General features: G+C 40.3%; 1 protein-coding gene and 2 long non-coding RNA genes across 3 annotated transcripts in view; 1 reads left to right on the top strand and 2 right to left on the bottom strand.

The window, feature by feature from the left end:
* LOC122459272 overlaps positions 1-10,517 on the bottom strand; it is a 22,292-nt gene extending 11,775 nt beyond the window's left edge. The window contains exons 1-2 of the long non-coding RNA XR_006279833.1: positions 10,373-10,517; positions 2,006-2,011 (exon numbers count right to left, since the gene is read on the bottom strand). This is a non-coding gene — a long non-coding RNA (uncharacterized LOC122459272). The remainder of the gene's footprint in view (positions 1-2,005; positions 2,012-10,372) is intronic.
* Positions 1-24,466, bottom strand: part of KCNQ5 (potassium voltage-gated channel subfamily Q member 5) — a 513,662-nt gene that overhangs the window by 352,241 nt on the left and 136,955 nt on the right. The gene's annotated exons all lie outside the window — the stretch shown is intronic.
* LOC122459271 overlaps positions 1-24,466 on the top strand; it is a 25,247-nt gene extending 781 nt beyond the window's left edge. Inside the window, exons 2-3 of the long non-coding RNA XR_006279832.1 lie at positions 9,918-10,559; positions 24,425-24,466. This is a non-coding gene — a long non-coding RNA (uncharacterized LOC122459271). The remainder of the gene's footprint in view (positions 1-9,917; positions 10,560-24,424) is intronic.

Here is a 24,466-nt window from a genome sequence, read left to right as displayed (position 1 = left end):
AACGTATCCTATAATTTGCCAAACATGCCAATTTTAAAGGGTACGTTCTATTCTATACTAGGTCCTTAATCTACATTCACTATCTACACTCATGTGTACACATGCCTATATGCCTGCATTCATGAGCTTAGAAATTGATCTGAATCCATAAAAGGAGTTAACTGTCACAATGAATTGATTTAGCTGTTTTTTGTATACTGTCAGTTTCTAGTCTTTTAATCAGTGACTTTCCAGATCTAATCTTGTTTTGAATCTTACTTTAAAAAAAATCTTCTTTTGAATCTCCATAATCTTTTAAAAAGAAAAGGAGTACTTGTGGCAGCTTAGAAACTAACAAATTTATTTGAGCATAAGCTTTCATGAGCTACAGCTCACTTCTTCGGATGCATTCAGTGGAAAATACAGAGGGGAGATTTTATATACACAGAGAACATGAAACAATGGGTGTTACCATACAGAGTGATCAGGTAAGGTGAGCTAATACCAGCAGGAGAGCAGGGGGTGGGGCGGGGGAACCTTTTGTGGTGATAATCAAGGTGGGCCATTTCCAGCAGTTGACAAGAACGTCTGAGGAACAGCGAGGGTGTGTGTGTGGGGTGGGAATAAACATGGGGAAACAGTTTTACTTTGTGTAATGACCCATCCACTCCCAGTCTTTATTCAAGCCTAAGTTAATTGTATCCAGTTTGCAAATTAATTCCAATTCAGCAGTCTTTCGTTGGAGTCTGTTTTTGAAGTTTTTTTGTTGAAGGATAGCCACCCTCAGGTCTGTAATCGAGTGACCGGAGAGATTGAAGTGTTCTCCGACTGGTTTTTCAATGTTATAATTCTTGATGTCTGATGTGTGTCCATTTATTCTTTTATGTAGACACTGTCCAGTTTGACCAATGTACATGGCAGAGGGGCATTGCTGGCACATGATGGCATATATCACATTGGTAGATGTGCAGGTGAACGAGCGTCTGATGGGGCGGCTGATGTGATTAGGCCCTCTGATGGTGTCCCCTGAATAGATATGTGGACACAGTTGGCAACGGGCTTTGTTGAAAGGATAGGCTCCTGTGTTATTTTTTTGTTGTGTGGTGTGTGGTTGCTGGTGAGTATTTGTTTCAGGTTGGGGGGGCTGTCTGTAAGCAAGGACTGGCCTGTCTCCCAAGATCTGTGAGAGTGATGGGTCGTCCTTCAGGATAGGTTGTAGATCCTTGATGATGCGTTGGAGAGGTTTTAGTTGGGGCCTAAAGGTGATGGCTAGTGGCGTTCTGTTATTTTCTTTGTTGGGCCTGTCCTGTAGTAGGTAACTTCTGGGTACTCTTCTGTCAATCTGTTTCTTCACTTCAGCAGGTGGTATTGTAGTTGTAAGAATGCTTGATAGAGATCTTGTAGGTGTTTGTCTCTATCTGAGGGGTTGGAGCAAATGCAGTTGCATCGTAGAGGTTGGCTGTAGACAATGGATCGTGTGGTGTGGTCTGGATGAAAGCTGGAGGCATGTAGGTAGGCATAGTGGTCAGTAGGTTTCCAGTATAGGGTGGTGTTTATGTGACCATTGCTTATTAGCACTGTAATGTCCAAGAAGTAGATCTTTTGTGTGGACTGGTCCAGGCTGAGGTTGATGGTAGGATGGAAATTGTTGAAATCATGATGGAATTCCTCAAGGGCGTCTTTTCCATGGGTCCAGATGATGAAGATGTCATCAATGTAGCGCAAGTAGAGTAGGGGTATTAGGGGACAAGAGCTGAGGAAGCATTCTAAGTCAGCCATAAAAATGTTGGCATACTGTGGGGAGATCTCTATGAAGCGTTCTTACAACAACAATATCCACCTGCTGAAGTGAAGAAACAGATTGACAGAGCCAGAAGAGTACCCAGAAGTTACCTACTACAGGACAGGCCCAACAAAGAATATAACAGAACGCCACTAGCCATCACCTTCAGCCCCCAATTAAAACCTCTCCAACGCATCATTAAGGATCTACAATTTATGCTGAAGGATGAACCATCACTCTCACAGATCTCTATGTAAAAGAATAAATGGACACAGATCAGACATCAAGAATTATATCATTCAAAAACCAGTCGGAGAACACTTCAATCTCTTTGGTCACTCAATTACAGACCTAAAAGTGGCTACTCTTCAACAAAAAAACTTCAAAAACAGACTCCAACAAGAGACTGCTGAATTGGAAATATTTGCAAACTGGATACAATTAACTTAGGCTTGAATACAGACTGGGAGTGGATGGGTTATTACACAAAGTAAAATTATTTCCCCATGTTTATTTCTCCCCTCCCCCCCCGTGCTGTTTCGTTCTTGTCAACTGCTGGAAATGGCCCACCTTGATTATCACTACAAAAGGTTTCCCCCCCGCCCCCGTTCTCCTGCTGGTAATAGCTCATCTTACCTGATCACTCTCATTACAGTGTGTATGGTAACACCCTTTGTTTCATGTTCTCTGTGTACATAAATCTCCGCACTGTATTTTCCACTGAATGCATCCGATGAAGCGAGCTGTAGCTCACGAAAGCTTATGCTCAAATAAATTTGTTAGTCTCTGCCACAAGTCCTCCTTTTCTTTTTGCGGATACAGACTAACACGGCTGCTACTCTGAAACCTGTCATAATCTTTTAATTATTCAGGATATTAATATCCACACTGGCTCTTTTGTCAAAGAGATCATGATGCCATACTCCAGAATAAAATATATTTATTCTCATTCACATCAAGGAGTTATTATAGATAACTCACAATTTTGTAATAAATGTACAGCTTTGCAAGATATGATTTTTTAAACCTATAATATATAACTTTTCTTTGATTGAAAGATTTTTAACACTAATTAAGCTTTATTTTTCTAACCAGCTTCTTTCTAACCTGGTACTTCTGACATCCCAATTTCTCACGTATTTCCCTTTATGAAGTACTAATGCATTTGCCCTGAGGAAGCTACTGGTTTTCAAAGACAACCTGTGTTCCAACTCAAATTCTACTTGGGGTTTTCGAAGTAAAAAGTAAACCATAATATATATAGTTAAAGTTTGACCTTGTCCATTGGAGAAAATATTCCAATATTTGGAATACCATTATCTCTACCAATAACTGAATGCACGTTCACTTTTGGATCAAGTTATGTGAAATCTCATTAAATATTTTAAGTTAATGGTTGAAATAGTGTCACAAACACAGCCCAGAATAAGAGGCAATGCATTCCTTTGCTGCCCCAGGAGCATCCTAGGGAAGGAAATGTGGTCCAGGGGCCACAGCTCTCTCCCTGCTCTTCCTTGTCTATAGGAGTTGTAATTTGCTGCTGGCCTATCCAGCACAAACTCACGCTCACCGGCCAGTGCTTTGGGAGGTAAATCCCAAAATTCCAGGTTTCAGAGTAGCAGCCGTGTTAGTCTGTATCCGCAAAAAGAAAAGGAGTACTTGTGGCAGAGACTAACAAATTTATTTGAGCATAAGCTTTCGTGAGCGATGAAGTGAGCTGTAGCTCATGAAAGCTTATGCTCAAATAAATTTGTTAGTCTCTAAGGTGCCACAAGTACTCCTTTTCTTTTTCCAAAAATTCCACTCATTCCCTGATGACCTGCTCTGGTGGAGAAGTAGCCGGTGAGTAGCACCCAATTAACCCTGCAGACTTGGAATCAAGCCTGGGTAATCTGCCCAGAGCTGTTAGGCTATTTCTTCCTCAGCTTTATGCCTCTACATAAGCACATAGGCCAAGGTGTAATCTAACCCAATGTATCATGACTATAGCTGGTTGGAAAATTGGTCCTTCTCCCTTGCCCCATGGAAAATTTTGATTTTTCAGTGAAAATTTTAATACTGAAAAATTTTAGCTGAAAACCTAAATATTTAAATTCAGAAATGCTGCCATAGTGCCTCATGGGTATTACAGCCCAGGTGTCTCATGCTCCCATTCTCCTCTGTAGGCTGGGCTCACTGGTCAGACTGCATCTCCGGATGCATCATGGTCTCCCCTCTTGAAGAGGAGACATGATGCATCATGGAAGTCCCTGACCAGAGTACATCACGGGAGATGTAGTCTGGCCAGGGAGTTTTGGTCCAATGGGAACATGAGGCCAATCAGCTCCCATGGAACACTGTGGCAGCATATCCAAATCAAAATGTTTCAGGTTTTGGCTGAAATGCTTTGGTCCTTTGCGCGTTTGGTTTTTCAATGGAAAAATATAAAAAAATTCCACAGAAAACAGATATTTTTGCAAAAACTTTTGTTTAACTGAAAACCCAATTTTTGTCAATAGACTTGTGAAGTTATTTTCAGATTTTTAAAGGTCTAATGAACAGAAAACCATTACTTTCACTTTCTAATTTATAACATTTGCCAACATAACTTTAATCTGCTTTATTCTAACCCTGTAATAATTATTACTAAGCTATATGCATCATCCAACCTCACTGTTGCTTTCAAATAAAAAGTAAAATAATATTGATTTAAATTTCGTGCTTCATGCAAACTGGATACAATTAACTTAGGCTTGAATAGAGACTGGGAATGGATGAAGCATTACACAAAGTAAAACTATTTCCCCATGGTATTTCTCCCTCCCACCCCACCCCCCACTGTTCCTCTGATATTTTTGTTAACTGCTGGAATTAGCCTACCTGCTTGTCACCATGAAAGGTTTTCCTCCTTTCCCCCCCCTGCTGCTGGTGATGGCTTATCTTAAGTGATCACTCTCCTTACAGAGTGTATGATAAACCCATTGCTTCATGTTCTCTGTGTGTGTGTATATAAATCTCTCCTCTGTTTTTTCCACCAAATGCATCCGATGAAGTGAGCTGTAGCTCACGAAAGCTTATGCTCTAATAAATTTGTTAGTCTCTAAGGTGCCACAAGTACTCCTTTTCATTTTTAACTGGTTACTGTATCTCATGTTGCAAATGGTTTGAGGTTTGTCACCACTCCATTCATGGCTTCTTCTGCAGTTTGTGGAGAAGAGTATAGAGATTGCCAGAATAACTGCTCCAGGCCTCTGGCTTCATTCCCATTTCAATCAAATTAGCAGCTGTTCCTCTTGACTGTTTTACTAGATGAGTTGTTGAATTATCCTGTCTCTAATTTCCTATTCCAATAAAAAAGAGAGACGAGAGAGACAGAGAGCAGTATAATTTAAAAGACTCTCCTGTTGCTCCATAATTGTAATCATAGTTGATATGACACATTTCAATTTGATTTCAGGCATGGTCACTGGATGGCTATGGCTCCTGGAAAAGATTAAAATAATTTTGTTGATTCTGGGGCCTTTTTAATATTTTAGGCTAGATTCTGCAATCCATGCTCATATAAATTAGCAATGAAACTACTCATCTGAGTAAACAGCTGAGTACTCAGCTCAAGTAAGGTTACAGAATTTGGCACTTATTCTGTTACATTTATTGGTTGCATGTATCTAATGTCTAGTTGTAGACATTAGATTGATTGAAACACAAAGTCGTTGCTTGGTTTAATCCTAATTTGAACACCTACAGTTTATGATTTATTTCCTTGCATATGATTATACCATATACAGATTTCTCACATATATTCATGCCCCTATTATTTTACAGGTGTTCTGCGTATGATTTCACTGGCTTCCCTTTTTGAAAAAAAGTGCTCACTGAATTATCATTAATCTGTTGACAACTTTCAGGCCCACTTTGCCTTGCAAGCAAATTCAATTTAGTACATTAGATTTGCAGACTGGAAGTAACAAGGACAAATTCTCTGCTACCGCAAGACAATTTACCTCATTAGAATTACACAATCAGATAATTTAGCCCATATTTTTTGTTTTAACTCAGTACTTTTATACAGAAGTTAGATAACAGAAGCAGCAGAATTCAGGCATGTTGCCACTATTCTTGATTATAGGCAGAGCTGGCAACACTGCCTATTGTTAAGGTTGCCTGACATTTTCCATTATAAGACTCTATTTTCAGTTGCTTATGCTTTCCCATACTTTAATTGTTTTTGTTGAAATTTTCCATGCCTGGTGTCTGCTCCATGCTGAATTGTTTTGAAAAATGTTCAAAACAGTTCAGCCATTTCCAAGAACAAGGCTAGGGAAAAATACACTGTTTTGTCCACATGAAAAACTGGTGGTGACTTTTTGTTTGAACAGCCCTGTTTTGGAGCAGGGACTTAAGATTTGGTAGGGGGTGGCCTTTGTGTCAGAGATGTGTCTTTTGCTGTCTGTGTGACAATCTACACAAATCTGGACAAGTTAAAAGCCTTTGACAAATAACACTTCACACATGCTGAGTAGAGACTTCTTAGATTTTAGCAGGTAAATTCCCCAAAACAGCATCACACTAAGCATGCTTCCACGTGGTGCAGAGCAGGATTTTCCCTACAATTGGAGGGCTGCACTGCTGCTGGTATACTTGAACTGAGAGCAATGTGCCTCTCTCTCCTTTTAGGGTATGTCTACACTACAAAAAGAAAGAAGGGTTATCCATATAAGCGCTTCAAAGATAACCTGAAGAGCAGTCTTCAGTGGGTTTGCATCCGTCTCAAAGAACTTGAGTAAATGGCTCAGAACAGGATTCAATGACTGTCTCTGACAAGATCAGCATAAAACAGACTTGAGTGGGATTGGAGAAATCATCTCCAGGCTGCACGTGAAAGGCACCATGGATCTGCATCACAGATACGGACTTCCCATGCCCTCAACTCTGTGCATCAGGGTTCGGACTTCAGAGTCATATGCACAGCTGAAGATGATAATTGCAACAATAGCAGCAGCAGCAGTGGACTGCCAACACCCCGGCCTCCCCCCCACCCCCAGTAATTAAAAACCTACAGCTGCTTTATCCTCTGATTTAAGCTCTTCTTTCATGTATTGATTCATGAGGCTATCAGCATTTCAGTTCTTAAATCCCATCTATGTATCTAAGCTGTAAATAATACTGCAGTACCATTTCGTGAAGAAGGTTTGAGTGGATGATGATAAAAGATGTTGTGTTGTTGTTATGAATCTAGTTAACCGAAGGACATTCTGAAAAACACTGGGAATTTGCAAACCATTGAAAGAGAATATGACAACAGATGAGTGTGTGTGGGAGAAAGAAGAAAAATAGGTTCTTGAACCTGTAATTGTGACTCCTACACTGTTTCTTTCAATTGTCTGTAGTGATAATGTTCATAATACCTCATCCCAGCAAGGCCCACATATCCTCAGTGTGGGTAAATATTAAGCTTGTTTTCTGTGGCAAACAAAACAGTACAATGTTTATACAAGATTATACAAGATTTAATATGGTATGGTCTGTTGTTTTCCTAGGTCCAGAATGCATGAAGTGGTTTCTGAGAGAAAAACAAGCTGTTCATTTATACTGAAAAAAATCCATTATAAGTACATAATAAAAATGAGGTATGCATACATTGGCAATTATGCTTGTATCTGTAGCCTACTTTCAGTGCACTCTTATTACAAAAGAAAAATAAAAATGCAAAATTTCAGCTAATTCTAAATAGTTTGTAACTGATGCTATTGTGTAACTGATGGATGTAACGGCTATATTATGTAATATTGTGTACTCAGGTCTGTAGCTGAAAGGAGCTCCAGGACCGTACATTCTGCATCCTATTTTTATTCCATGTATAGATGAACCTAACGATAAAAACAATTAATATTCACATCAATAGTCCCATTGACTTCAATGAGACAATTACTGTGCTTAAGCATGTACGCTCATGGTAAGAGAACAGGTCTTAAATATGGTACTGAATTAGCTTTCATTTACTCCAACCCTGAGGGTTTGTCTTCACGACCAGGGAGATCGATGCTGCTGCAATTGATACAGATGGTGTCAATTTCGCAGGTCTAGTGAAGACCTACTAAATTGACGGCAGAGCACTCTCTGGTAAACTCCAGCACTCCAGCTCCCCGAGAAGAGTAAGGTAAATGAATGAGAGAGCATCTCCCATCAACGCAGCGCAGTGAAGACACCTGGGTAAGTCGACCTAAGTTACGTCCACTTGAGCTACATTATTCATGTAGCTGGAATAATGTAATTTAGGTCAATTTATCCCGGTAGTGAAAACAATAAGAAATTAATAATCCAAATAAAAGGTGCACTTTTATATATGAACAAAATGCCATTGTATAAAATTGTTCAAACAATGCACAGTTGGAAAAGCTGCTAGCCCTACTGTTTATTTTCTTGTGAAGCTTAAGGCACTGTTCACTACCAGGTGCAGGTATAATCAACGGTGTAATGTAGTATGCCGTCTCCTATGGGTGGTGCAGATCTGATGTAATACACAACGTAGAGTATGGGAGATGTGATGATTTGGAGGATCTGTCTGTACCACTTATGAATGCTGCCCCATTTATGTGTATCGACAATGGTTTAGAAGCCTGGAAATACTTCTCTGCCAGACCAGAGACAATATCGAATCATCAAGAATTATCATCACCTGAATAGGCCTTACCTGAGAGAACAAAATAGTAACTGCATCCTAAGGGATTCCAGTTCCACAAGCAACACAATAAACATGACAAAGCAGGGTTTTCAAGAAGACTTACAGGGATAGGATTCTTGGAGGGCCCTATAGGAAGTTAGGGCAGGAGAGAGGAAGGGATAGGACACAGAGGTCACAGAAGGCAAGCTGAGGAAAGAAGTTATGTGTTTCAGAACTCAAGCCATGCACTGGAAGATCCCTGGATGACCCTAGAACACCCTAACCCTTGCACAAAGAATGCTCTGTAGGGTGAGGAAACTAATGTAGGGACATGTGTGTATGGATCTGTGCATTTCTTATGTGATTAAGTAAAGATCAATAAGGTGCAAGAATTTTGTGCAAAGTATTTTTGTGTTTATGTTACACGTAATGTGGTCACTTGGAGAGGTAAACAAGAAGGCTCAAACCTTTGGATGGAGTTCTGAGAGAAGGTGTATATAATGTACTGGAGTTTCTTGGGGGTCAGTGCTGGTCCTGGGGGCCTGTGGGGCTCTATTTCTGTGAAGGGGTAACAGAACGAGGATCAATGCCCAGGAAATGATCCAGAAAGACCAAAGGAGGAAATAATGCTGCAACCCACTGAGATCTAAGGTATTTTCAAGCACATGGGGATTCAGCAATCTGGTGAGTGGCCAAGAGGGGGTGCTAGACTTGGTCTGTGATAGAAGAATCTCAAGGATTTCCACTTATGTGTCACAACTAAGTATTACCCCATAATACTTACTTTAAGATGCATATCTGAGATTGACACCTTTAATCTAATGTATTAGGTACTGTATTAAAATTTCTACATTGCTGGTGCTGTCTGCACCCATTCTACTAACATTTGAAAGCAATTATGAAGGCCTTTTGAAGGAAATCTGCATAAAGTCAAATAGACTGTACATATATTTTAGAGTGATTGTGGAAAAAATTGTAACATTTTTTCTAAAAATAGAAAAACTGCACCTTTTCAAAAAGAGATTGCTGGCATAAATATTAGCTTCTTGTATACTATAGTAATGATCAATGTCCATCTACAGTGCAGTACCACTTTACTCTGCCACCAGAGTTGCGGAGTGCAGGAAGATAATTCCACACTCTTCATTTTGGGAAACAAAAAGCTGATTATTATTACAGATAATTTTTCTATTATATGAGGGAAGTGTAATTCAATCAGTGACCATATTGTTAAAACAGCATAATTATTATTCTGTTAACTCAAGTAAAGTAGCCACAAAACAGGAGATAACACAAAAGTAGCAATGAAGATTTTTTAAATTCATCAAACCACTTTGTACCCCAAAGATAGTACAATACTTGACAAAATGGAGGAAGGTCTGGGTTTTTGTTCAGGGGCTTTATATAATATATAAAAGGATTATACTCCCATGTACATTTACCTCCCCTTATAAGAATGTAAATTGCATTAGCATCAATGGATTATGTCTGTCTTTGCAGAGAGTTATCCAGCATGTCCCCTTACTAAATCATTTCCAGTAGCGTACGTTTTTCTCAAAGATTAAGCCATGCATGTCTAAGTACACATGGCCTATATAGTGAAACTGCGAATGGATCATTAAATCAGTTATGGTTCCTTTGGTTGCTCCAACCCTTACTTGGATAACTGTGGTATTTCTAGAGCTAATACATGCTGATGAGTGCTACCTCCGGGGATGCATACATTTATCAGACCAAAACCAACCTAGGCTCACCCGGCCACTTTGGTGACTCTAGATAACCTCGGGCCAATTTTACACCCTAGTGGCCGCTATGATGTATTCAAATCTCTGCCCTATCAACTTTCGATGGTACTTCCTGTTCCTACCATGGTGCCCACGGGTAACGGGGAATCAGGGTTTGATTCCAGAGAAGGAGCCTGAGAAACGGATACCACATCCAAGCAAGGCAGCAGGTGCACAAATTACCCACTCCTGACCCGGGGAGGTAGTGTCGAAAAAATAACAATACAAGACTCTTTCGAGGCCCTGTAATTGGAATGAGTACACTTTAAATCCTTTAACAAGGATCCATTGGAGGGCAAGTCTGGTGCCAGCAGCTGCGGTAATTCCAGCTCCAATAGCATATATTAAAGTTGCTGCAGTTAAAAAGCTCGTAGTTGGATCTTGGGATCAAGCTGGCGGTCCGCCGCAAGACAAGCTACTGCCTGTCCCAGCCCCTGCCTCTTGGCGCTCCCTTGATGCTCTTAACTGAGTGTTTTGAGGGTCCAAAGCATTTACTTTGAAAAAATTAGTGTGTTCAAACAGGCTGGTCGAAGAAGACCTAAAGAAGAGCTTTATGTAAGCTCGAAACTTTGTTTCTCACCAACACCACAAGTTGGTCCAACAAAAGATATTACCTCACCCACCTTGACTTACTAATTCTGTTTAGCATCTGACCATCATGCAATATTGGATGCAGTGTTGTAGCCATGTCAGTTCCAGGATATTAGAGAGAGTAAGCCTGAAAGCTTCTCTCACCAACAGAAAAATTGGTCCAATAAAATATATTACCTCATTCACTTTGACCATCATATAATATGCAATCTGGGCAACTACACACAAGCCTTACTGAATCATCTAGCAAGAGGTGTCTAAAAATAAACTGAAGATAAAGAGAGGAAGAACACAGATGGTATTTTGCTTCCACGTAATTACAAGATATTCATTTTATGCAATTCTTATTATGTACTAATCAAACTGTTATGGAAACCAATTACTGTACCATCCATGAGTGTCATATCCCCTTAATAAAAAGGAATATTAAAACATAAGGCATGCAAAATATATCGATACAGGGACAGATTAATTCCCCAGGGCAAAAGCTGTGGCTACACAACATAACACCCACCGAAGTGGCTCTGCTCATGAGGGGATTCACTCTTCAGGAGGTTGAGCAACCATAGTCACCACTTTAGGAGGGCAGCTTTAAAGCTCTGGCCTCAGCTGTATGGGAGCACTCATGCCTGTCAAATGGCCTTCGATTTGAGGGCTATCACTCATGTTAGTCCTACAGTTACCAATGTTGTACACAAACTTAGTGTCCCCCCGACTTTTATAATTTCTCTTTGCATCAGAAATAGGAACCCTGCCTTAGGCTCCCCCACAGCCCCCCGCTGACCGGGAGCCATCCGAGGTAAGCCTGCGGCCCAACCTCACGCCCCCAATCCCCTGCCCCAGCCCTGAGCCCCCCCCAAGCACAGAGCCCCTTCCTGCACCCCAAAGCCCTCATCCCTAACCCCACCCCAGAGCCTGCACCCCGAGCCCAGACCCCCTCCTGCTCTCCAACCCCCTGCCCTAGCCTTGAGCCTCCCCCAAAACTGAAGCCCCCTTCTACACCCCAAACCCCTCATCCCCAGCCCCACCCTGCAGCCCTCACCCCTGCATCCCAACCTTCTACCCCGGTCCTGAGCCCCTCCCACGTTGCAAACCCCTCATCTCCAGCTCCGTTGGGTCGTGGGCATCAACAATTTTCTTCAACTGGGTCGCCAGAAAAAAAGTTTGAAAACCACTGATATAGAGTACAGGCGCTATACCTATAGTCACATGCCACAGTGAAAGACTCTGGCAAGCAGGAGGCAGCGGAGCACTACACTGCTACAAATAGCAGTGGAGACATGGAAGGCACTGCTTGGGCATGTAGAGAGGATGTAGGATATATACTTTGGGTGTTCAGGCGTGTAGGGCACTCAACTCTACTCACCTAAGCCCTTCCTCACCATCTATGCTGCTACTAATACTTTTGCTAGACACCTGCAGTGTCTGTCCTCTGCATGCTGCTGGAAGTGTAGGTGTACCTTAGACACTATAGAGAGAGGTACTGGAGATAAAAGTCAGATAGACATACTGCTCAGGAGATTTTTTTAGTTTCAGTTTCTGTTAAGTAAAGTGTTCTTTTTCTTTTCTTTTTTTTCTTCTTTCAGAGAAATTTGGTCGTGGCGTAGGAATGCCATCTTTTAATTAAAAAAGTAAAACCAGCCTCCTCATACAAGATGACACAGTTGTATAGCAGGGCAAGTTTAAACAATAACTTGTGCAAGTGCCTCCTGCCAAAGGCTTTCAACAGGAATTCTGGCTACTCTATCTTTGGGCTTAGGGCTATTTTTGGAGAATTTAAAAGCTTCTAGAGCTTCTGTCATTTTAATTCATATACAGGAAATTTATTTGGAAATTTTTTTTAATAGTGATTTGTGTTCATCTTCAACTAGTTGTTTTTAATATTAAATCAAAAATTTCTTTACCAATCCAAGCACTGAGTAGCAGTTGTACCTATCTCTTTAGTTAGTTCTAATTACTAGCAACTAAAAGGTTCTTCAAAGCACTATACTTTCTACTTCCCTGGAGTGGGACTTATAAATAACTCCTCCTTACACCTCTCCTTCCACCACAGAGGAAACTCATGGATCCAGTTTCCTTGGCTGGATTTCAGCAATCTGTTTAATAGATTGATATGATATACTCACTGCAAATAACCAGTAACAATGCTCTTTCAGGATAGAGCTGGCCAGAAAATGTATAAAAGCTCACATTTCTGGGGAAAAAAATTCATCCCAAACTGGGATGACCTGCCAAAAATCACAAATTTTTTTGGTGGGAAGATTTGTCTAGAAAAGTCTCATTTTGGAAGAACCAAAATGAATTGTTTTCACTTCACTGGCTGCTTAGGAATTAGGAGCATATCTAATGTTAACTGCCTCTCTTCCTGTTTTCCCATGAAATAACATAGCAAGGTCAGAAGGCACCATTGTGATCATCTAGTCTGACTCCTGTATAACACAGAACTTCCCCAAAATAATTTATTTTGAAATAGAGCATATCTTTAAAAAAAATCTCATCTTGATTTAAAAATTGTCAGTGACTGCAAATCCACCACAACACTTGGTAAATTATGCCAATGGTTAATTACCTTCACTCTTAAAAATGTACACCTTATTTCCAGTCTGAATTTGTCAACTTCAGTTTCTGGATCCTGTTACACTTGTCTGCTAGATTGAAGAACTGATTATCAAATATTTGCTCCCCATACAGATACTTATAGACTGTGATCAAGTCATCCATAACCGTTTCTTTGTTAACCTAAATAGACTGAGCTCCTTGAATCTATGACTGTAAGGCATTTTTTTCTAATCATTCTTGCAGTCTTCTCTGAACCTGCTCTCCAATTATCAATATCCTTCCTGAATTGTGGACACCAGAACTGAGACACAATATTCTGGCAGCAGTTGAACCAATAGCAAATATAGAGGTAAAATAATCTCTACTCCTATACGAGATTCCCTTGTTTATGCATCCAAGTAACCCATTTGCCCTGTTGGCCACAGCATGTCACTGAGAGTTCATGTTCAGATGATTATCCACCATGAACCCGAAATATTCAGAATCACTGCTTCCCTCAGGATAGAATCTACCATTTTTGTAAGTATGGCCGACATTCTTTGTTCATGGTATATACATTTATGTTTAGCTGTATTAAAACATATATTGTTTGCATGCACCTATGGAATGGTAGACTGTATCTTGGCAGACTGTGACTCTGATTTAGGAATCATAATGGACAAGCAACTCAACATGAGCTCCCAGTGTGATGTTGTGGCAAAAAGTTTATGCAATGCATAAAGGATGGTCAAAAATTTTCCAAAGGAACAGTTCTCCCCAAGAAAATGGTGATTGATGGAATGGAATCTTTCTGCGAGAACACATGGATTCTGACTAAACTTTCAGGGACAGCATGGTTCCTTGGCTTCCCAGCTAGCCAACTCCCTTCATTTTGTTATTTTACTTTTATTTTATATTTTTTTACATTATACAGACTATTATAGGAAATTACCAATTACAAAGAAATTACTAAACCAAATACCTGCTATCAATTAGAAAAACAATTACAAATGATCAGTTAGAATACCATTTGAGCAAACCAACCACCAATTACCAGACAAGTTAGGGCACCAATTACAAAACAATTATCAACTAGACTACCAAGTACCAATTAGAATATCACTTACCAATTAGAATACCAATTAGCAATTTATAAAATATAAAAATAAAAATATTTTAATTTATAATATAAAAGTTTAAACATTTCAACTATGTCATTTCAGAATAGATTTATAATGTTTTGAATATATATTATAGTTGATAAAACATTTTCATTTTGACTAATAAGGAATATCATTTCAATATACTTTAAAAAAAATTCAGAATTTCATTCTGTAGGAAAGTTTTACTTTTCATTCCGATTTGGATTAAAATAATCTTGATTCCAGAATTTCCCATGGAATGGGAATTCCATGTTTCAGCCAGCTCTAGAATAAATGGGGATAGTGAATAGGAATAAGGTGATGGTTTCACCTCTGTATATGGAATGGTGAAACCAATACTGGAATACTATGTACAAGTCTGGTCTCAACATTTTTAAAAGGATATTGAAAAATATGAAACAGTGCAGAAAAGAAATAGTGCCACAGAAATTTCTTGAGTGCTTGAGAAAATGCCTTACAGTGAGAGATTTCAAGAAGTCTATCAAAAAGAAGATTGAGAGGTGACTGAATTACAGTGAACTTTCATGGAGATAATACATTGGACACAAAAACGCTCTTTAATATAGTACAGAAAGACATAACAGGAACCAATGGCTGGAAGCTGAAGCCAGCCAAATTTAAATTAGAAATAAGGCAAAAACTTTTAACCCGGAGTGAGTTTAGCATTGGAACACTATCAAAGGAAATGGTCGATTCTCCAACTGTTGAGGTCTTTAAGCCAACACTGGAAGATACGCTTTAAACAAACATAGTTATGCTTTAATCAAACACAAGTTATTAGGCTCAATACAGAGCTAACTGGGTTAAATTTAATGGGCTGTTGATATACAGGAAATCAGATTAGATGATCTAACGGTCCCTTCTGGCCTTAAACCTTCTGAATTATCTCCTACACAAGAATTAGTCACGTAAGGGTTTTGCTAGATGGAATTTCCTTGGAATAATTTCTTTGAAGATGTGGAGAGTTACCTGTTCACGGAATGAGCAGGAGAGGTTCTGCCACCCCTATCTCTCCCAAAGTAGTAGATCTTTGGGGATCTGCTCAGGTCAGGACCTATGATGTTTTCATGCTTTTAAAAATGCCTCTTTTCATTATTGTTCTCCGTCAGGTCTTCTCTTAAGTACCAGAGGTTTATATTCTCCTCATACAGCCTTTTATTATTTTTCTATGGTTCTTTGCCTGACAGGTTCCGAGTCACATCTTTCCACTTATGTTGGTTTGCTATGATTAAGCCTGACTCTGTCATACTCTTAAGCACCAACATGAAGCGAGTTTTTGTTTTACCATACCATTATAGTTCATTATCTTCTGTTTTTACATTAATCAATATACATTGTTTTACTCTGCAGCCTCTGAGGTCTGTAATATTAAAGGAAAGCAAAGTGGCCCTGGCTCCTTGACAGTAGGACAGCTATCAAAGTATCCTATGGTTGTTTGCCATGGACCTTCCCCAGGGAATCCCCTTGTCGCACTGTCCAGCTGCAGACCTCAGACCGGGCAATTCTGGTCTCTCCGAGTCTGAAATGAATATTTTTCTCTTGAAAGGGAAACCTTGATGTTCCTTCTCTCCAGTGGAGACATTTGTCCTACGGTGCAAAGCTCTATCCTGGGACCCCTGCCAATGTTACTGCCCCCCATGCAGGGCAGTGTTTGGGTCCCTGCGTTGTCACGCTGGGCACGGTTTGCATTTCACTTTGTCATCACAAGAACAAGTAACAGAGTCACCCTTGCTGCCTTGGGGTACCCTCTGATTGCATGGATTGCAGGGCTTCTCTTCCCTTCAGCAGGGTACTGCTCTCAGGCGTAAGAGAGAAAGGTCATCTCTTCATCAGTTCACCACCCTTTGCTTCTTCCTTTCACATCCTGTTGTCCTCCAAACTATTCTGTTCTCCTGAAGTATCCTGACATTTATGGCAGAAATTAAGAGGTGATTCTAACGGCAGCTCCTGTCTACAGGCCAGGATATTAGCCCCTTCCTGTCCCACAAAGTGTAAAGTTTATACAACTCATTACAGATCCCTGTGTATTAATTCACAGATCAGAGGGATGGGTCAGGAGCTTGAGTGCTAGCTTAGAACCTTGGAGACCTGCGTTTAATTCCCTGCTCTGAAATAGATTCCCTGTGCAACCTTGGTCAAGTCTGTAAAATGGGTATCTCAGAGCGGGTTTGTTGCAAGGAAAGAAAGATTGTGGGGATCTTAGATACTATACTAGTGGGGATCATATCAGTACCTAAGATATCTAGGAGGAAACCATGCCCCCATTAAAATCAATGGGAGTTTTTCACTCCTAATGTTTATAAAGAAGGGGAAAAAGACAGAATGATATGTTATTGTCATTGTTCAGGTTCCTCCTAACAATTTGTCCAGATATAATCCCACTGTTTGGAAGAGTAAATTATTCTTCAAGTAGGCATATTAAACTCTTGTACCCAAGATCCTCACACCTTTCTTTGCATATGCTATCCTCCCACATCTAACACATTTCACAAGGACCATGAAAGTGCACCATCTCAGTGATAAAACAATTTTTATATTTTTATACTATCAGAGTAAAAACTGTGCTATGGCAACTTCGTTTTAATTTCTCAAATAACCTACAAGCTTTAGAGTAGCAACCATGTTAGTCTATATCCACAAAGAGAAAAGGAGTACTTGTGGCACCTTAGAGACTAACAATTTATTTGAGCACAAGCTTTCGTGAGCTACAGCTCACTTCATCGGATTCATGTAGCAGAAAATGCAGTGGGGAGATTTTATATACACAAAGAACATGAAACAATGGGTGTTACCACATAGACCTCATCCCCTAATGCCCCTACTCTACTTGCACTACATTGATGACATCTTCATCATCTGGACCCATGGAAAAGAAGCCCTTGAGGAATTCCACCATGATTTCAACAATTTCCATCCTACCATCAACCTCAGCCTGGACCAGTCCACACAAGAGATCCACTTCCTGGACACTATGGTGCTAATAAGCGATGGTCACATAAACACCACCCTATACTGGAAACCTACTGACCGCTATGCTTACCTACATGCCTCCAGCTGTCATCCAGACCACACCACACGATACATTGTCTGCAGCCAACCTCTATGATACAACCCCTCAGACAGAGACAAACACCTACAAGATCTCTATCAAGAGTTCTTACAACTACAATACCCACCTGCTGAAGTGAAGAAACAGATTGACAGAGCCAGAAGAGTACCCAGAAGTTACCTACTACAGGACAGCCCAACAAAGAAAATAACAAAACACCACTAGCCATCACCATCAGGCCCCAACTAAAACCTCTCCAACGCATCATCAAGGATCTACAACCTATCCTGAAGGATGACCTATCACTCTCACAGATCTTGGGAGACAGGCCAGTCCTCACTTACAGACAGCCCCCCAACCTGAAGCAAATACTCACCAGCAACCACACACCACACAACAAAAAACTAACCCAGGAGCCTATCCTTGCAACAAAGCCCGTTGCCAACTGTGTCCACATATCTATTCAGGGGACACCATCACAGGGCCTAATCACATCAGCTCACACTATCAGAGGCTAGTTCACCTGCACATCTACCAATGCGATATATGCCATCATGTGCCAGCAATGCCCCTCTGCCATCTACATTGGCCAAACTGGACAGTCTCTATGTAAAAGAATAAATGGACACACATCAGACGTCAAGAATTATAACATACAAAAACCAGTCGGAGAACACTTCAATCTCTTTGGTCACTTGATTGCAGACCTAAAAGTGGCTATTCTTCAACAAAAAAACTTCAAAAACAGACTCCAACGAGAGACTGCTGAATTGGAATTAATTTGCAAACTGGATACAATTAATTTATACTTGAATAAAGACTGGGAGTGGATGGGTCATTACACAGAGTAAAACTATTTCCCCATGTTTATTCCCTCCCCCCAGCCCCGCCACACTGTTCCTCACATGTTCTTGTCAACTGCTGGAAATGGCCCACCTTGATTATCACTACAAAAGGTTAACTCCCCCTTCTCCCCCCCCCCGCCGCCGCTCTCCTGCTGGTAATAGCTCACCTTACCTGATCATTCTTGTTACAGTCTGTATGGTAACACCCATTGTTTCATGTTCTCTGTGTATATAAAATCTTCCCACTGTATTTTCCACTACATGCATCCAATGAAGTGAGCTTTAGCTCACAAAAGCTTATGCTCAAATAAATTTGTTAGTCTCTAAGGTGCCACAAGTACTCCTTTTCTTTTTTCAAATAACCTAGGTTGCCAAAACAAAATCACTTATAGTCTATCTAATCCTGGGTTAGCTGTTCCAATGATCCTCACTGTTAAAAAGTTGCATATTCCAGTTTGAATTTTTCTATTTTCAGCTTCCATCCCCAATTCTGCCCTTAATGCTACATAGATGGAATGACTCAGGGAGCTTCAGCTGTCTGTGAAGCAATTCCCAATCTCTGCCCCCAGCAGAGCAGACAGAAGCAGGGCCAGAATTTATTTTGTAAATATAAAAATGTTTCAAATGGACCTTTGCTTTATAAGTAAATGAATACTTTGAGATATCTCTGTTTTTAACACTGTCTGATCATGGCACTCTAGTGCTTTTTTCCTTTCAAGTCCCAAGATTTTACATGCTCAACTAAAAGCCAAATAAACTGGTAGAGCAGATCAGCTGGCTCTGAATTTTATTTCTATGCAATGGGGGTACAAGATGAAAAACATCTATTTATGTAACAGACAGAAAAAGCCAAAAGTGCAGATCAAGATCGAACCCAGCTCTGTGACCAATGGACAAAGCACTTTTCCTCCCCCCAAAAAACAGTACTCCACTTCCACCTACAATATCAAAGAGGTTTTCTAAGAGCATTTCCCATAATGCCCTAATCCCCAGGGAAAATGACAGGGCCTCCAGTCCTCAGCAGCGCTGCGGTACTTACTTCTGAACACCCATGAAAGGTCCAAATACAGAATAACCCCCTGGTTACCACCAATCAGGTTGGGCTTCTGCACCTTGTCACAGTCCCAAATTTTATTCTGCATGTAAACCTGTATCTAACTCCCTATCTCAGTTTGCCAGCATCCACCCTTTCTTCATTTAAATCCCTCCTGAACACCTACTTCCATACAAAGGTCCATACACACATCTTGACACCATCACCATGAAATTATAAAAAACAAAGAACAAAGAGTTATTTTCATTCCTTGTCTCCAGTAAGTTTAGCTAATCATTGTACTTAACACTATAAGATCCCCACGCCAGGAGCTGTGGTCCCAGTTCATCTCAGGGTCAATGCTGCGCTGAGCAAAATGCGTAATGCTATTTCAACAGTACCTTAATGAGTTAGAACTATGGCTGTGCTGAATATTCACGCTGATTCACAAACACTGATTTTTCAAAACTCTAGTTCTAGTTAATAAAATCCAGTTGAAAGAGCTTTACTATTTGGCAAAACTGAGGTTTGGATTCAAAGTTCATTGTTCTTGTGGATTTCAACCCATGCTCGAGAAATTTCAGTGAAAATGGACTGGAAGTTATCACAAGCAAGGAAGAGACTCCTCACAAATAGCTTTTTCCTTCCCCAATGTTTGAGGAGGAAGGAGTTACTTAGGAATTCACTGTGGAAGTAGAGAGGATTCACTGTTGCAGTAGTGTGGAGGATGAGTGGGAATGGTTTTCAAGGAGTTCCTCTCAGATGTTTGAATTCAGCAAACAGAAACTTGCAAGCAATCTTGGGATCCCGGAAGAGTTCTCTGGGCTGTTGATGTAATTTTTAAATAAATATTGGAAAATTGGGGAAGTTCAAGAAGACTGGAAGAAAGCTGGTATTGCGGAAATATTTTGAAAGAATAAACAGGATGACACGGGTAATTATAGGCCTTTTAGCCTGATATGGATCCCAGGAAAAATGATGGGGCAGCTGATCTAGAACTCAATTAATAAATTATGAATGTATATAACAATAACTAATGACAGTCAACATGGTTTCATGGAAACTAAGCCCTGCCAAATAAACTTGATTTTACTCTTTGATGAGATTATCTTTATCAACCAAACTTGTAAACTGTTTTGATGTTTTTAAAAGTTCACACCAGTTTATAAGATTCAAGTCAGGGTCACTGCTCTATTTAACACGCAGCACTTTTATATATAATATATAAAATGAAAACAAGAATATGTTTATTATCAAAGAACAGAGAGTCAGGTGATAGTAAGAATATTGGAAACAAATTGTTGCACATAAAACAAAATCATAACATGCTTTCCAGAGCCTAAACTTAACTCATAAAGTATTCCCCTATCTTCTACAAGACAGCTTACCCCAAGTCCTTTCCCAAGGATTTTCAACCAGGTGGGCTGAAATCCTCCCCTTCATAAGATCAAGCCTGCTGGCAAGCTTGTCCTCATAGACCGAAGAAAAACTGGTGATTAATCTGTGCCCCAAATATAGTTCCAAAAGTTCATTGTCTTACTCCTAAACAGGATAACCCTTACTGTTTTTGTTTTTTCCTGCAGTCCCCACAATCTATGTATTAGCACTTTGCTCAGACTGTAAATGGGCATCCACTGTGAACCATACAATATTCAATTTGCACATGACCAGCCACAGAGAGAGATAAGTGTCTCTCCTCCCCCCGACAGGAGTATGTGTATCACCTTTTGGTGACCTGCCTTAACTCTCAGACCTAAAGAACATATTGAGAGTGGAGTTCTTTTTCTTCCACAATATTTTTTATTATACATAACTCTTCACATATTTTCTGCACCTACATCTTGCAATGATTACAACTACTGGCGTGACACAGGTGTTCATTAGAGAGACCTTGCATGACATACTTTTGTGGACTTATATGTAGATATCAGACTTAGGGGATCGCTGTAACACTTAGGTATTCCTTTATCCTCTGCCAATTGGCATCAAGAGTCCTTGGGTCACAGAGTTACAAAACAAACCAAAGCAGCAGCACTTCTCCTTCCCTCTTCCCTAACCACATCCCAACATTCAGTCTACCCAATATGGATTAAAACTCGCCATGCTTTCCCCCAAAAAGAAATCCCACCCTCACCTGTCTCGCACCTCCTCCAGTGTATTGTCCAAGAGATCATTTTAAAGTTGTTTCTAAGATGCTTCTTATAAATCTGGTCCTGGAATCCTCTTTTCTTTTTCTGAATTAATTATATTTGTATTCATATATTCATGCCTTTTAGGACTAAATGCTATCTTAACTAAAACATACCATACATGTAGAACAGCTGAGTTAGAAAAAGGATAGCTAAGGATAAGAGGCACGAGTTTCTACAATGAGCAAACTGCACATATTGGTGTAAATGGTTACACAAAAAGGATTTAAAAATACTAAATCAGAATCCTTCACTCACTTATAAGGGTGGTAGAAATTTACACCTACTCTACGCTCATTTTGCCTAAGTGAATATGCAAATGAATATTCTCCACTACCTTGCATATTGTATGTATAGTTATTTACATCTGTGAAGTGGGCATGAAATTAACAACAGTCAGAATGGTAGCATTAAGAATGAGGAGTACTTGTGGCACCTTAAAGACTAACAAATTTATTTGAGCATAAGCTTTTGTGGGCTAAAGCCCACTTCATCAGATGCAACGTAGTAATCCACTTTCTACTCACTTGCACAATCATAAGCAAGATGAAGGCAGAGGAGAATCAGGCCCATTGTTATTTTTTATTAACAGTCATGAGAGCACAGAGATAATACTTGTACCACCAAGAGTACATATTTTCCCAAGAATGTCCTTTCCCTTCCCCACATAGGCACAATACAAGTTTAAAGAATAGCAATTAATTGCTTTCAAGATTCTGATGCAGGCAACATGTCACGACAATCAAACAACACGATGTTCTTTCTGTCTTGCTTTGCCATCAAAAAGTTAACATTTTTGTTATATGCACCGAAATGGGGATAAGAAAGGTGATTAACAAATTAAAGGGCCATGTAACTGGGTCTGCTGCCTCCTTAGTCACCCCTCATGGCTAGAGGTCACGCTGCAGCACCCTGCCTCTGTTTCCCACTCTTTAGGGCCCTTTACACAGACTCCACACACATTTTCTGTGGTCATAATACTCCTTTTCTTGGGAGGTTTATTTACAGAAAACAAACTCAAAATAAAACTCAAAGTCCCACAAGTCCAACAAATAAATGTTTCTCTTCCTTCTCCCATGCCTCTCTGTCTGGAGAGCTTTTAAGTCCCTTCTGTTTGTCCCCGGCTTGCTCAGGGCCTCTGAGTTATGAATTTAAGCCAGAACATTGCTAGATACTAAAATTCATGGACTGAATAGACACACTGGATTTATGGCTTATTATAATAATCTATAACCCACTAAGCCTCTCCCCCAGATTTTTGTTATCCTTTTCCCACTATGACTGGAGAACGGTTAAATAGGCCACTTCATCTTGAATGGTCTCTTGAAATATGTGTTAACTACTTATGCTAAACAATCTGTTCCGCCTTGTATTTAGCTCTGAGTATATTTCCCAGACCAGAAGAAGAGCTCTGTGTAAGCTTGTCTCTCTCAACCACAGAAGTTGGTCTAATAAAAGATATTGGCCTGATCTACACCCAGAATTTACATCAGTGTAGCTACATCTTTCAGGGTTATGAAAAATATACACCCCTGGGAGATGTAGCTATAGTGACCTAACCCTTGGTGTAGACAGCGCTAATCAATGGAAGAATTCTTCCATCATCTTTACACTACAAAATTAAGTCAACCTAAGTTATGTCGACGTACAGCCGCTGCAGTAATTAATCACTTTTCCATATCTACACTACACTCTTCTTATTGGCGGTGTCCACCCTCACTAGCAGTGCTTGCACTGATGCAGAAAGCAGTGCACTGTGGGTAGCTATCCCCTTGTGCAACTTGCCACCATCTGGCAGAGGGCGTTTTGGAAAGGGTTTGCAAAACCTCATGGGGGAAAAAAAGAGTTGTGCAGGAGTGACTCGGAACATGGTTTCAACTTTCCATTATGCAGTTTTCTCCACCCCATAATATTATCTGCATTGCTTACAAGAGTACACTCTCGGTGCTATACCACATTTCCCAGAGTTTTCCAGCTGATGATTACGTATTTACATATCACCAGTTAAATGTTCTTTTCTAGTCTTCTAGAATGTCCAAAAAAATTTTTTTGGTCAGATGAAGGACTTATTTGAATGAGGTAAAAGTTTATTGCTAACCCTTGATAGAAGAGCTCCTTTAATAACACATTACTTTAGAAAACAAGGCAATGTACAGTTTACAACCAACGGTAAGACAGAATGTATGGACTTTAATGTAGCTCAGCTGTCTGTCTGTCTCTTCTTCAGGCTAAATTGGCACTACCAACCACAGCTCTAGTTCTCACATAAATCATTGCTTCTGATGAGCAAAACACAGCACCACAGAAGACAAGAGGGGAATTATTTTTGGTTTCGATATAAGTATTCATTCAACGTATATACCGCTGTACTGAAGGACAACACAAGCCAGAGCTTCCCCCTACTACATTTTAGTTAAATGTTTAGTGAAGAGAAAGTTACTCATCTTGTGCAGTAACACTGGTTCTTCAAGATGTGTCCCCCTATAGGTCCTCAACTTAGGTGCATTTGAATTCCTGCACTGCCAATCAGAGAACTTTGGTAGCAGTGTCTGTTTGGCCTGCACATGCACTGTCCCCGGCTCGTGCTCTGCCATGAGGCTAACCAGCACCTGTGGGCACACCTGCCCCCCCATCAGTTCCTTTTCTATCAGAGAGTCCCTGACAAGAACTCTGAAGTAGAGAGGAGGAGGGTGGGTTGTGGAGCACCGATAGGGACACCCATCTCAAAGAGCCATCGTTACTGCACAAGGTGAGTAACTTCCTCTTCTTCTTCTTCGAATAGTGTACCCAGGGGCAGGAAGAGGCGGTGCGCGGGTGGAGGCTTGAGGGAAGAGGTGTAGTGAGGGCAGGGCTGGGGGCTGAGCACATC

Source organism: Dermochelys coriacea, chromosome 3 (assembly GCF_009764565.3).
Source record: "Dermochelys coriacea isolate rDerCor1 chromosome 3, rDerCor1.pri.v4, whole genome shotgun sequence".
NCBI lineage: Eukaryota > Metazoa > Chordata > Testudines > Dermochelyidae > Dermochelys > Dermochelys coriacea.
Note: the sequence above shows the minus strand (reverse complement) of the source record. Positions and strands in the feature narration are given on the sequence as shown.